This window comes from Neolamprologus brichardi, chromosome 2 (genome assembly GCF_056152115.1).
Source record: "Neolamprologus brichardi isolate AB-2024 chromosome 2, ASM5615211v1, whole genome shotgun sequence".
NCBI classification, from domain to species: domain Eukaryota; kingdom Metazoa; phylum Chordata; class Actinopteri; order Cichliformes; family Cichlidae; genus Neolamprologus; species Neolamprologus brichardi.
Genome location: NC_142105.1, coordinates 976,026 through 991,765, shown reverse-complemented (window position 1 = coordinate 991,765; position 15,740 = coordinate 976,026).

Here is a 15,740-nt window from a genome sequence, read left to right as displayed (position 1 = left end):
ATGTGTCTGGGTTACAGTAATTTGATAAAAAGAAGTAAAACATTACAGTAACTTTAAAAAGGAGGCTGGAGAATGGATGCAGAAAACAGCTCAGGTTTATGTGAGTTTATGTGAAGACAGCAGAGGCAGGGCAGCAAGGATCTGCCTCCCTGCTTTATAGCCCTGTATGTAAGTCAGAGATCAAGATACCTCAGTGTGATTTGTTCCTGTCGCCTCAAGCAGCTAAACAAAAACGACTGAGAATATCCTCATTTTAATGTTATTTTTTTCTCCATAAGGTTCCTTTTAAGTACTGTAGACAAGCAAAGCATTTTCCTTCGTGTATGATACATGAAACACCATGAAGCATCCCTCTATGCTGCATTTACACACACTGATCATGAACACTTGGGCTACGTTCACACTGCAGGCGAAAGCACATCAAATCCGATTTTTCTGACCCTATGCGACCCACAACCGATCATGGTGTGACAGTGTGAACGGCACAAATCCGATATTTTCAAATCCGATCTGGGTCACTTTCGTATGTGGTACTGAATCTGATACATATCTGATGTTTTAGAAAGCTGCTGTTTGATGGTCATGTTGCATTAAATCCGTCTTTTACGTCACTGACACAAGACAGACGCCAATTATCTGCTCCGGAGAAGACATCGTGAACGCTTCCTGGCCATCCCGTGTAGATGTCTTCCCAACAGTTTCACTGACAACGTTGGAGAAACGTGAACATTTTATTTGTACTGTATAATCTGCAGATTCTGACAGAAATCTGCAACTATCCTTTGAAGCAGCGCTCCTCTAAAACAGCAATAAGGATCATTATTAGGTTATTTAGTGTGGAGATTAGAAAATTATTTTACTGTTACTATTTATAACCATTATAACCTTATTGAAGCTGTTGATGTTACATTAAAGTCTGTATTTCAGCTGTTAGCTTAATTACATAATAATCTTTCATTGCAGGTGCAACTGTAATCATGTTATCCATATTGCATTTTTGTGCTAATTAAAGAGTTGAAGCTCGGTCAGTTAATTATTATGTAAATAACAAAATAACTTAAAGCAAAAATTGGGAAACGTAAAGTCCGAAGTCTTTATATCAGGGGTGTCAAACTCAAATACTCAGTGGGCCAAAATTCAAAACTGGAACAAAGTCGCGAGCTAACGTTAATATTTATTGAAAAAAAAAATCTTCCTCTAGATATAAGAATGAATCTTTTCTTATGGACTCAAACAAGTTTTGCTGAAAAACTGAATATGGAACAAGCAAAGCTTAATACTAAACAATATATATATTAGCTGTATAATACCAGTAGGCCAGCTCTGATAGTAATTTGGTATGGCTTCACGGGCCAAATGTAATTAGGCTGCGGGCCAAATTTGGCCAGAGTTTGACACCTATGCTTTATATTAAAGCCACCAGTTAAACATACTGTTGGTCTGGGTCTAAACAGAGCGCGTTGTGTGTGACGTCTTCTTTTGCGCATGTGGCCGCTTTGAGCGTTCACACTAGAGCGCGTTTGCTGTCGCATTTTATTTGTAGTGTGAACGAGCAGACAAAAAAATCTGATTTGATCAAAAAATCGGAATTGAGCATCAAGACCTGCAGAGTGAACGTAGCCTTAGTCTCGAATCACTCATAGCAACCAATATGCACCCAAACGTGCCCTCAACCATAAATACACATCACAGGTATACGAAAGTCAAACACCAAGAACTGCATGTCAACAATACAGCTAACGTTATGCTCAGCTTAACTTTTATGCAAAGTTATATGACTGACTATATCTTTTATTTGCATCATTCACCAGCAATTGTTCCTATAGCATATGAGCTAGCATGAAAGATTGATGTGAAGTCTCCAAAGAAACAAATGTGTAAATGTGGGTGAAATGTTCCAAATGACAGAGATCATTGTGCGACTACGGAGGACTGATAATGACCAAACCTACATGTGTCTGTTCATGCACATGTTCCTGTGTGTCCTGGGGGAGGAGATCATTTGAGAGCACTCATAACAAATGAGCCACATTAATTCCTGCTGTGGCCTCCACCACTTGTGGGATGACCCACAGGGATTTAGTGCTTTGTGGATTGGGTGGTGCTCAAAGGTGGTGGTGGAGGTGGAGGTGTCCACTTGTGTTATTTTTCCTGCATCAGTAAAGACTGCGATTGTCAAGCTTGGACAGAAACTTGGACTCTGTTGCACTTCATATTTATCTGCCTATTTCTAACCTTCCCTTCACTAGTACAATTATAGTAAGAGTAGTTTATAATCAAAGGAGTGCGAATGGGCCAAAATCAGACCCGAGCAAAGCCTCAAAGCTTCAAAGCTTCAAGAAGCCTGCGCCGAGGTTCTCGACCTCAGCCTTCTTGAAGCTGTCATCACCAACAAAGGCCTGAATTATTAAATAAACTTGTTCTGCTCTTTTCCCCCTGTGTCATTTCTTATTTTACACATAATTTATGGACATCTGTGGCTAGATTTCTTTGCATGTGTGGTTTGGATGGGTTGCTATGGAGATCTAGTGAGAATTCGAAGTTATTAGCACCTTTAAAGAAAAATAAGGAAAAAGAAAGACGTGTTCAGTGCAGCTACAAGCCTGTTTGATTTGCTGACATGCTGCTCAGAATGAAATTGGCTGGTGCACTTATTGTGTGCACAGGGTTAAAGCATTTCTGGGTGCATAATCATCCACAAGGGCCTTCCAATGTGTGTGGACCATGATCCTCATTGTTTCAGCAGAGCTGTGGTTTTCCATTTCACCTCAGAGTACGGTCATCTCCAATAATCCAAATTCAAGAAAGGAGTCTATGGCTGACACATGTTCAGATATGCAAAAAGAAACATCTTCCACCTGAACGAAAACTTAAAGATTTGCTTATTTGTTACAAACTAAAGACAAAAGTAACAATGAAAATTCCAAAATAAAGTTTTATTAATAACTAACTAATGTGCAGGGTCACTGAACCACACAGGTACCTATTTTGTCTCCTAATCATTACTTCAGCTGGTTAACTGCAAGTAAACAGAACTGAAATGTGCATGTTGTTAATCCTGAAATGATCAGTGACGAACATCTTTGAGGAATTTAACATGAACTTAATATTGAGCCCAAACTGTACAGCACGCTGGCAACTACACTTTCTAATGCCAGCCACACTCATTCATATCGCACTCACATTCTATAAGTTTGTCTAACATTCCCAACCTGTGCCTGGATACAGCAAAGTATGTATGGATGGTTGTTGGGAAGAAGAACGACACTCGAGTGAATGACTTTCAAGACTACGAGCTCTGTGAAAGTGCAGGTGTTTAATACACTGATGAGAACCTCAGTCCCATATCTGGATTTCACTGATCCGCTGTTACGGTCTGTGTGTCCCTCTAATGTCGTGTGGGCAGGAACAGATAAAGTTTGATAGTGAGATTTATTATTCAACATGTCAGCTGTGAGAACTTCAGAAACCTTTAATGGGATTTAAAATGTTGACTGTTTAAAATGTTTAAAATGTCACATTTTGTTTTTGAATTGACTTCCGTTGATATTTTATGTTTAAAAACTCAAGTCTGTGACATGTTTTGACTGGTTGTTGTGGAGAGGTGAATTTAACCTCCATTTCGTTGCTTGTTCAAAGCCTTGGTGGCGGTCACGTCTCACACTCTCTGGCTTGTTTTGTAATTACTCCATTGTTAAACACATTGTTGTTGTTGGCCTTTGTCACGACTTCAGTATGATTGTCTTTGGATCCGTTGATTTCAAGGCAAACAGTCGGTGATGTAAATATGTCATTTTTATATTCAGTTGGTAGTTGATGGAAATACTTTGTGACAGACTGCACCAGGATGACAGGCAGATGGGCTCATGGGTAGATGGACAAACAGACAGAAGTACAGCAAAACAGATGCTGACTGATCTTTTCCTGTCCCTAGGGCGATGGACAGATTGGTCTCCATGGATACTGGATTAAATCAGCATAAGGCCATGCTGCTGTTAGCACACACACACACACACACACGTGTGTGTTGTTAAAGAGGATTTATGTATGCAGCTTGTCGGTGTTTCGTAGGCTGATCAAGTCTTATGTACGTTGTCAGCCTATCAAACCGTGATAATTATCTTTTTATCTGTTTTTAAATGTACATCAGAAACATATGGAGGCGTCATTTACTCACAGCACAGCTACCAGCCAAGGACATTTACTGCTTTTACTTTTTATCCATCCTACAGGTTTAAATACCATCAACAATCTTAACCAATCACATCACAGATTTTTAAAAATGTTGGATAAATTAAATAACTTTGATGATCGTGTTCATGTTTGCAGGGATCTGTGATCAATGCTGTCTGAGACGTTTCTGTCAGAGATGATATTAGAGATATTAAAAGTAATGTGTTACTGCAATCTGATTACTTTTTTCAAGTAACGAGTAAAGTAAGGGATTACTATTGCAAAAAAACGTAATTAGATTACTGTTACTTTCCCGTAAGCGCGCTGCGTTACTCTGTTACTATTTGTGAGAGTGTCTCAAGACAATGACGTACAAGTGTGCAACGTCTGTAGCGGCTACAGACGTGTGCAGATCAACATGGATAATATGGAGTAATGGAGAGAGTACGACCGTGCAGCGTTTAAAGCGTGGAAGTAATCACATTACTTTGAGTTTGATTCTGTAGAAAGTGACAAAAACATTAGAGTCCGCTGAAGAAAACTTCTTTTAACAGCGAAAAATTAAACTTCAAATCTGAGCGAGCAGTGAGCACGCTGCCACGGGAACGTGACACTCAGAGAGAAACCCCCGGATCCCCCACTGACATGACCGCTGTGGGCACCTCCACCCGCCCCACTCCTGCTGAACAGGTGACAATAGACTTAAGAGAGACAGGACTCAGAGCTGCTGAGTCTGAGATTTGATTTATGTTCTGCTGTGTTTTACTTGCATCTATTTGAAAGAGTCTAAACACAAAGCATTATTTTATTTTATGTGCTGGAATATGCAGAAAATAGGTTTAAATGTTAAACACATTTCTTCAAGTCAAAGACTTTTGCATATAATTTCATTTTTGCTTGATGCATAAAGTTAAAAGATGCAAACTAATAAAACAAGTTTTAAAAAGAAGCTTTTCCATTTGGTTACATTTTATATGATGATTATGCAGAAAAATAGAACTGGGCTGAAACATCTGTTGCTTTATTACATATTCAGGTTTATCATGGTTTTAAGAAGTAACTAATTACTTTTGAAAATAAGTAATCAGTAAAATAACTGGATTACTTTCTTGGAGAAGTAAACGGTAATTAGTAACTACTATTTTCAAGTAACTTGACCAACACTGATCAGATGACTTCAGAAATACATACAGTATAGTTTATATGTGATGATAAGTTACTGTGGATGTAACTTGTACTACTTTGATGTTGTTAAAACTAGTAAAGTGCTAGATAACCAGAGGCTTTCTTTACTCGAGTAGAAGTACAGACACCTGTGTTTAGAAATACTCAAGTAAAAGTAGATGTAATGCAGCGACTTTTTTACTTTAGTAAAAGTGAAAAAGTACCGGCTCTCAAATTTACTCAGAGTAAGAAAGTAAAAAGTAGCTTTTGTACAAATGTAACTGAGCCTTGTCCTGCATTAATATAATAACTGTTGTGGTCTTTGTTCTGTGACCCAACGTTCAGGTTTTACTTCTGATTCGCGTATATTTAATATTCTGGTCTTCGTTTTGGTTATTATAGTGGTGATCTCCTCTCCTCAGGCCTTTCAGTTTTCTGTTATCGTTTGTTATGATTCCTCTTTCTGCTTAAGGCCCCTAACACCTTGGCTTAGGTCTGTGTGATGTGTAACAATGAGCATTTATGAAGTGACAGCGATGGCAGTCTGCCCACATACCTCCTGGCTGCAGGCCACTAGCACTAACAATGACACCCATCTGTTACACTATCCCACTTGAAATCCATTTAGTTTGGTTAGCATTCAGCGCTGTCCACTTTCAACACTCTGCCTCTGCATCTGTGCAAGTGCTTTAAATGGTCTACCCTTCATTATTCAGTGCAGCTCCTCATTTGTGTGCTTGGACAATGGGTCACTGAACGCAGCTAGATTGTACTACAATTTCAAACCGTTTCCAAGTAAGCTCCAAGCACATAAACAGGCATAAACACATGCATGTTGATGTGGACAGCCAGCAGTCCCCTGCAGTTTCATAGATCAATACTGTTTAAAGTGTTGCTTTGTACTGGCAGCAGGCTGAGATGAGTGCAGTCAAAGTGTGCTCTAAAATGCCAAGGGCCTAATTAAGGATTACTCTGGATAAAGTCCTTTGGTTTAAATAGACAGAATATGGGCAGCATGAGGTCTCCCCGACAAAACGACTCCCGTGTGCATATTTAGCTAGCTGGGATTCAAGACGTGCAGCTTCACTTCCTTCTCCCTAAGACACAACACAGGTCAGCACTCTAAATTATTATCAAACTGTTTTAAATTATACCGGATGTGATATTAATTTGCATCATGGTTAATAATCAATTATGCATTAAAAATGTTCAATAAAAATGTTAATACAATCTCTATTTCTAACATGTTTATTATTAACCAAGTAGCTGAGTGTTGCAGTTGTTAATACTGTTAGCTCACATCAGAGAGCGTCTTGGGTTGAGACCAGCAGCAGCTTTATCGTGTGTAGTCTCCATGCTTTCCCCATCCCCTTCCCTCCTCCCCCAGTCTAGAGAGGTGGAGCTAATTGCTGATTCAAAATTGTAGGCATGAATGATTTTACATCTCTTAAGTCCCGGTCTAGGGATACAGGAGCACAGCATGAGGGTTAAAAGGAAAGTAACCCTGCCCTCGTCCCCAAAGCCATATCCAGAAACTAGTTTACAGGGTGAGGTGGTTTTATTTCTACCAAAAACTGAAAGCTTTAACTCCGAGGTGAACAAAGGCAAAACGAACAAACAAAACAAGATATTCCAAAAACAGCTCCCTGATTGAATAAGTAGTAAACTTCAAAACTCCCAGCTGTTGTCAGAGACTAAAACTTAACATTGTGAACTGGAACAGTCTGCCAGAGGACTTGAGACCACCTGCAAGTGTTTAAATCCTTCATGCTAAATTTCAAACCTGTGTGAGCAAACTTCCAGGGAAGCATTTTTTCCATCACCTCTAACCAGAATATAGCATGGTGAAAACCAGTGTTGGTCAAGTTACTTGAAAAAAGTAATCAGATTACAGTAACGCGTTACTGCCCATCTCTGGTGAAAACCAACGTGACCTTAGTGAATGTTATTGTATTAAAAGGAGACACGACAGGAATAAAGTGACTTTTTCTTGACAGGCTAATGGGTAACCAGAAAGCTCGGCTTTGTTCTACACTGTCATTGTTTCAGCTGGTAGGGAGAACTGGGTGTGAAATGACAGATGCATTGAGATGTAATGGGCCTATCAGTGGCAAATCCCCGTTGCATTACGAGTCTCTGAATGATGGCTGATGTCCATTACTTAGCTGACAGTTTTGCTATGCAGATAGTTTCACATAAATATCTCCAGCAACGTTAACTTTGTGAATCAGCAACATAAGAGCCAGAACTCCCTGGAGGAGATAAAAGTAGAGAGTCAGATAATTAAAGAACAGAAAGATGTATCGTATGAGAAAAACCAATATCAGGCTGAGATTGGCTTTTATGAAAAAGCAGTTCTTGTTTCCACCTTTTATGCAATTTTAACCGTTCCACTTTCTTACTTCAGTCTCGCACTACTTCACTGTAATTTATGTTGGCTTGGTACAATCTGACACATCTGCACATTAATCCATGCACGAGTACACAGTTCTTTTATGTATTAACCTCAAAAGAAATTACTGAGTGCATCTTTAAACAGGTGAAGCTAATCATTTATCATCTTGTTGCAAAAAAAAATAGTCCTGACATTCATCTGTTACTTTGATAGATAAGGCCCACTTATCCATGGCTGCACATCAAACACAGTCGCCATGGCTGTTGCACTCCCTGACAGCAGCAGTCACCGTTCATTTTTACTTTCATGTTTTTCCTCCCTCAGCGATTCAGCTGCGCCGTTTGCTTTTGCTACATGTTACCACTGTTCAGACTCCCAGTACGCTCTGGTGGCTGCACGCCGCACCATGACAGAGATGACAAAAGTGCAATGAATGTATATTTACAAACTCCCAGTTCTTTTAAAGTCACTCAAGGATTCTGTGCAGGTCCCAGGAGAGTCAGCAATACAGCGCCTGCCCAGCCATGCTATCTTGATTGCCACAGTAACAGCTTCTCTCCCCGAGGACCAATCAGCCAGACTCTTTGTCAATAAAACAGACTATTTTCTCCTGCCTGGATGAACTGACCCACCGCAATTGCTGCTTGACCCGTGTCACAGTGCAGACAAGAAAATACACACTAGTTGCAAAGACCTGCTGTCAGTCGATACAGCCTCCATCCAAATAACACAGCTGCCAGGTGACGGGAAGAAGAGCAGTGCTTCTGTTTTTTAACCTCCTTTTATCAACGTCTGACTGCATCCTTTTTCCAAGCACATTCACATTGAGTCATATGAATGTTGTGGTTGTATGTCAGCGTCGTTGCGTCTTCATAACCTTGAGGATTTAGTGCATCTAAAAGCATCTGAATGTAGGATTCACTGACTGGGTCTGTGTAACAAACACTTAGAAGATCCTTTATGTCATTTGGGTGTTTTTAGCTGGCATCTCCTAGGCTTGCCTACATCAGCCCTGAGGGGTCAAAGGTCATGTATCCCACTGCTACAAGTGAATTTAAAACATCTTTGCTCGTGGTGTTTGAGATCTGAGGCTGCGCAGCCTTTGAACTACTTATCCAAATTCATAGTGAGCGGAGAGATGAAGGGTCTCCTTTAAGTGCAGGGTACTGGGCTGATTCATATCTGAAGGAGGCAACTTAGACTGCAGATGTCATGCGTGTGGTTTTCAGTAACATCCAGCAGAAAGCACTGATCCAGTGGAGTCAAAGTGAAATTCAGGGGACAGCATGTTCAGGCTTATTTTAGTGTGTCAATAAAGTGATCCAGTCTATAGTGTGAACTACTGAGATGAAGCTGAGCAAGACAAAGCTTTCAGTTTACCAGTTCATCAATGATCCGGCCCTCATCAAGTTGCGGCTCCTGAAGACCATCGTTATACCGACGGCACTGTATGCAGCAGAGACTTGGAAATCAACTGCAAAGATCAACCGCCATCTTGACGTCTTCCAACAACGTTGTCTTCGACGGCTGTTCAAGATCGCATATCGGGATCGCGTTACCAATGAAGAAGTATATCGCCGTGCGGGAGTAGAGCCGCTCCATGTCCAAGTCACCAAGCGTCGGTTCAGATTTGCCGCTCACATCCTTCGGCTACTGGACCCGAGACCTGCCCGTGTCGCGGTTCTGTGGAGCCCGAAGAATGGAAAGAGACGGCGAGGAAGACCTAAAATAACATGGAGGAGGACTTTCCTTGAAGATCAGTCGAACTGTCATGGGATGAAGCAACAACTGCCGCGATAGACCGAGTTTGATGGCGTTCTCTTGTCGCCCGATGCGCCGATCGGCGCGGGAGGATCTAAGTCTAAGTAAGTCACCTTATTGTCACCAGTTCAGAGTGGTGACCTGGAAGAATGGAGCTGCTTCTGTCCGACGGCCAGTCTCAGCCTTGGAGAGCAAAGAGGTCTGACATCTGGAAGCAGAGCAGCACCAGTGCTCCTTCACATCAGGAGAAACTGGAATACCACTACAATATAGTGCCCAACCTACTGATGTTGCAACTTTAATTCACATATAACGAGACAAAGCACATCTGGTGCCACAGAAAACAGAGCTTTCAATAATAAAACTCCTCATCCTGACTTGTGGAGATAAAAGTTCCTACGGGCATTCATTTTTTAAATCAAATTGTGTTGGACTCCCACTGGGTTGTTGTGCTAATTGCGGTTAAAGAATCATATGCATGTTCATCTGATTGAAATAAACACTGGAGTCCAACAGTGTCACTGTATTCCTTAAACAATTTGGTGCAATCATCCACAGGAGCTCACAGAAGACATCATCTACTCCTCGCACTCTGCTGGTTTGCTTTTACTCTTCTGAACCATTTGTAGTGACTCAACACAATAATGACAATATTAGAGCAAAGATCAAAAGAAAGAGAAGACAATGAAGATGACTGCAATACAAACACATACACCCATGCCCCCACACACCATGATTAGGAACAAGAGCTCTCACATATTATCACAGCCTGCTAACACAAAGCCAACCTGCGATTAATAACAAAGACAGGTGTGTGTTTGCTCTCGCTTTTGCTCACGATCATATGTGTGAGATCAGAAAGTGAAAACTGATGTTTTTAGTGTTTCACACCATCCTACCTTCTGCTGTCTTAATTGGTCCTCAGTCAGTCTCCTGCTAATCCCCACCGCTGTAGGAGACCCACTACTCCCTCAACATGTTTAAATACAGGTGGAAGAAAAATCCTTGAATTGATAAATTTGCTTTTTTAAGATGGCAACATGAAGCGATAGCTGCCACTGATGTGACGACACAAACTCCTCACAGTGAGCACAGGCACACCTGCAGCACCTTCAGGCTCTGTGAGCAAAGAGGAGGATCGGTACAGTCAGAGCCACACTCAGGATGACACAGCATCTGTGAAAGAGGCCGTCTTAGATGAGCTCCTCCACAACGCCTCTGGCAGCTGAACGCAGACTGTGAAGTGGAGCAGGAAGATCTATCGTGCACAACCAAGCCCCTGCCCATTATTTTCAAGGCAAATAAAGCAAATCGTGGCCTATTTAGGATACGATGCAATAACAAAACCTGCTCAGAATTAAAAAACACCTGGCTAATCTTTGCAGTTCCTTATCTGTTTTAGAGGTCAGGTCTGTAGTCTGGCAAAGCAAATGGCCAGTGCTGCTGTGGTTATTTGATTAGATTTTTTAATCATCTTCACTTGTCTTGCATGTTCTCAGGCAGTATCAGAAGGCCGGCTACCTCCTACTTTGAGATAAGCCTCAATTTGCCTAAGATGGATGAAGACTGCATCCTGTAGCAAAAGGCCTTTCCAGATGTTTGAAAGAAGTTCTCACATAGCAGAGAGCACAGCAAAGCATTTGTCAGTGGGAGTTCATGCTTTTTAAAACCGTATACACAGATGATGCTCCTGCAGTGAGGGGAGGGATGGGCTGTGATGGGCGGAGCTACTGCAGAATCAAATCGCTGTCCTTATTTCTATTTGTTAGCTTCTGCTCATTTTCAAGGCTCAGCAAAGTTGAGGCAAGAACCACGTGGTGTCCCATACACTTCACATTTGATTGCAGATTTCACACCTGCTGGGATAGACGTGGCTCTCACTGTCGGCTGTGACACAATACTACTGCAAACTCTGGATTAATAAAATCCCACACTGACACTTTTCTGAGATATCCAACTGGGAATTTTTGCAAAGAAACAATACCATCATAATCCTGCCTACCGAAGTATATATTTTACTTCATCCCAGGTTAATAGAGAGCACATGAAATCCCAGATTAATGGGTCCATTGGTGAGCTGAGTCCTCAGATATTAAACCATCCTAACACTGACTGGGTCCAGGACAAGTCCCACATTTGGATGGATCTGGGAATGCTTCTTCCAAGCCAACACGTTCTCACTCCCAAACCGTAACATTTTACGCTAGGTGACAAATCGTCAACATATTACGTTTTCGGCTACCCACCACGTTCCTAAATGACGACCTCGGAAAAATGAGGAAATATGAGAACCGTATGGACGCAAGCTACACATGTTCGCTCTTTTTCTTCAAATCGCTTAGAAACACGCTATTTAACATCATTAAAGTCCTGGTTAACCTCAGGAAAAAGGTTATGGTTAGGGCTGGAATACAGGGCTGGAACGTCTATTACCGCGGGAGCGTCATTGCACTGGATTTCGCCCATAACCCGCCGCGTACCATAAGAACGCCGAAGGTCTCCTTTCGCGTTCCTCAGGAACGACGCGGGACGTGACAAAACGTCGGCATGTTACGCCTCGGGAGTGAGAACGGGCTGTCCAAGCAAGTACACACTTCTCCTTGGACCAGACACTGGCTTTAAGAAGTTAAGATTATGCATAACTTTCACTACTCTAAAGCTAAATTAGCCAACATATACTGTGGTTCCGCCCTGAGCCTAATGCAGGCTGGAGCTCCATTTTCAGGTGGCTCAACCTCTGATTGCCATATTCAGTGTGAAACCTTCAAATGCTCTTTGGTCAAAACATGGCTATAATGCACTTTCATTTGCATTATAGCCATGAGAACTCATCCTTTGTTCCTTTTTTAAAACATATCTGAGATATGGGCGCCTTTTACATCCTACTTCACTTCTGCACTGAGAAAACAAATTGGGACGATCCATAACGTTTCACCAAGTTTGTGTTTGTTTGTTTCTGTGTCTGTGCTGGGGGAGAGTCGGCTTTAGTTGCTTCCCACTCTTTTCCCAGCTCTGTCAGTCACAGCACTTTACTGCTAACCCACCGTGAGACGAATAAAAGCTCTCCACACCTATCATGTGAGTGTGTTGGTGGTGTACCACCCCTTCAAACTTTAATGGAGTTTTCAGGTACAGCATAAAGCAAAAGTTTCGTCTTGTTCTGTTTAGGCAAATGTGACCACTGGAGTGTTTTTGCAGTCTGTGTTTAGTGGTGCAAACATCCAATGGATGTGTTCCCACACTGACGGCACTGTTGCTGTAACAACATGCTCCGACTGTGTGTGGGAGTGAAGTGTGCCTGTAAATGCGTATGACAGCTCGTACTCATCCAACACTTTGAAAACTTATCAGTAACTCTTCTTTTCTCTGACAGCCCCTCTGCGTTCACCTCCTGTCTCTTTACATTAGTGCAGATCGCCAACTTCTCTAGCAGCATGATATTTTGTAGAGCGGCTAGAATCTGCATCCTTATTTAGAAAGCATTTAAATCTACCAGTACATGAAGCCAATATCATTGCTTAACTATTTTGTAATTTTTACAAAAGGCATGAAACATGGTTGACGATGGATATCAATCTCACATCTGTGTGCTGAGGAGGTTATCAGGGTAAACGTGCCATTTGGCCGGGCCTGCATTATTACATCTCTGAATTTTGTAAATTAGCATTTTGATTCTTATTTATTTTTAAGCGGGTCGTATAAGGAGGTGTGAATATACTGACCAGCCTCACAAGAAAAATGGCAATACAGATTGATTGATTGATTGTTGTGATAGTGGGATGTGGTTTAGCTCGGCTGCAGGAACAGGCACAGCTGCTGTAAATCTGTCATAGAGCATCTCTGTTTGTGCAGAGCCAGGATGGAAACTCTTAGCCACAGAACAGCCACAGCTGCCCACAGGATACAAGCCTCAGAGCATCTTGTGGGCAGTGCTCTGGGGCTATGGCCCATAACAGCAGCTTGGTTTGTATTTCCACTGGTTATCTGGACTGAGAGAGTTGGGCTCCACCATGGCTGCTCTTTGTTATAGATTGTGCTCACAACTTTTATGGATAAGCTTTCTAGCTGCAGCCAAGTGGAGGGACTCTACTTTGGTGGCCTTTATCTCGTTCCAGATTAAACGTTCTTATGCATCAAAACCTTCAGTTTGCAGATTTGCAGCAGAGTGTGAAACGACCAGGACGTCCAAGTCTGAGACTGTGGTCGTCATCCAGAGAAGATTGGTGCTCAGTCAGTTCTTCAAGGAGGAGTAACTGAGCTCTCACCTTCCAGAGTGTAGGAAGGCCCGTGTAGATAAATAGATGATTTCTTTGACAGGCTGGTGTTCGTCATGGCAGCTGGTACCAAGGAAACCAAATCCCATAACTTCCTGTAAGTAAGTAACGTGTAAGCCCTATCTCATGTTACGTCTTACCCATAGTGCACTTGGATATTTTCCACCTACTTCAGCTCCTCAACAGCTAATATCTCCTACTGAGCTTTCACATTACTGATCTACCGTCTGGCCCTCCTCCACCTCACTTACAGCACTAAGTATGAACTGTTACCTTCACCTTCCACATCTTCTTGAGCTCCTCTTTCAGCCCTTGGTACTTCTCCAGCTTCTCGTATTCCCTCTTCCTGATGCTCCTATCACTTCGTATAGCTGGATCTATCACTACGCCCGTCTTCCTCTGCTTCTCCACCACCACTATGTCCGGTTGGTTAGCCATCACCATTTTGTCCGTCTGTATCTGGAAGTCCCACAGGTGTATCCTGACCAATGACTGTAGAAAACATGGACGACGCGACAGCACCTCCTCCCATTGTGCAAAAATGAAGCCATCCTGCTTGTGGAGGCTGCCATCTTGCATTTTTGGAGCCAGAGTCTGCGCAGTAGTGACTTGAGATGGAGCGAGGCTCGACCCAGGAGATGGATAAACCCAGCATTTCATCAACACTGATGAGACCTTTGGATTGTGTAATGTTATAAATACTCAGATACTCCCCAGAAGCTCCGGACTTTTATATAAAGATATTATATTCAGTCCTGTAGAAAGTTATATATTTAAAAATATGTGATCCTCTCTGGTTACTCTGGTATGAATAACTCTGAATCACTTTATGGTAAATAACACACTATGTGTAAAAAACACTGTGAAAGAACTCCAGATGACAAGTTTGTAGTTCAACATACAAGTGACAACCTTTGACCTTCATCAGGTTTTATTTAATTGTGTTAGAGAAAATCTCATATGCTCTTCGTGCAGCTGAGTACATCAAGTGTTTAAAACAGAAGCTGTGCAGGTCTGAGATCAGCAGCTTTGTGAAACACCAAACTGAGGTCCTGTTAATGCTGATATATAGTGACACAGTTACATGAGTGATTAATCCTTTTGTTTTTTTGTCTTTAACTTTATCAATAAAGCTGCAGCTTTCACTACAGCACGTGTGGTACTTTAACCTTTGCACTGTTTTCATCAGTTCATTTTGCAGTTAACATGTGAACATGTTGGATGATCTGCTGTCACTGGGTGGTGCTGAGGTCTGAATCTGAGGGCAGCTCCTGTAATCACAAAGACAACAGAACCATCAAACTCAGATATAAATTTTATTCCTCAACATTGAAATAAAGCTTATTCTTCTGTCCTCACACACTCAGGATCTGAAGTTCTTCTCTTACATTTTTTCAGTATTACAGTACACTACAGTACTTTAATCCATAGTTCCTGATTAATGAGGAGTTACTGAAGTACAAGCTTTTAAAAAAATTGTTTCTGTCTTTACAGATGTGGCAAGAGACTGAAAACATGCTGTTGTTTGCACATATTTAATATTCAGCTGTGCACAGGAGCTGCAGCAGGGTGCAGCCTGTTGCTTTTACAGTATAACACTTGTAATAAAAGTACAGTAACAGTAATTAGTGACTGAGCAGCCCGGGGCGTTTCTCTTGATTTCTTCAGTAAATTCATTCACCTGCACAGCTAAACGAACCCTGACAGCGACTGCTCATCTTAGCTAGCTAGGTCTCAGGAGCTAGCTAAGGACGGTAGTTACGGAGTAGCTTACAAACACGTTTAACTTACCGAAAAAGTGCAGCGGGGCCTCGGGTCCTTCTGTCGGGTAGTCCAGTTTACTGAAGAACACCTCAGGCTGTCAGGTTAAAACACTCGGTCGTGTTTTCGTAGCGTAAACGCTGGTCCTCCTCTCAGAGCCTACGCTCTATCTGCTATTCCCGGACAGAGATACGCAAGTTTCTCCGTGACTG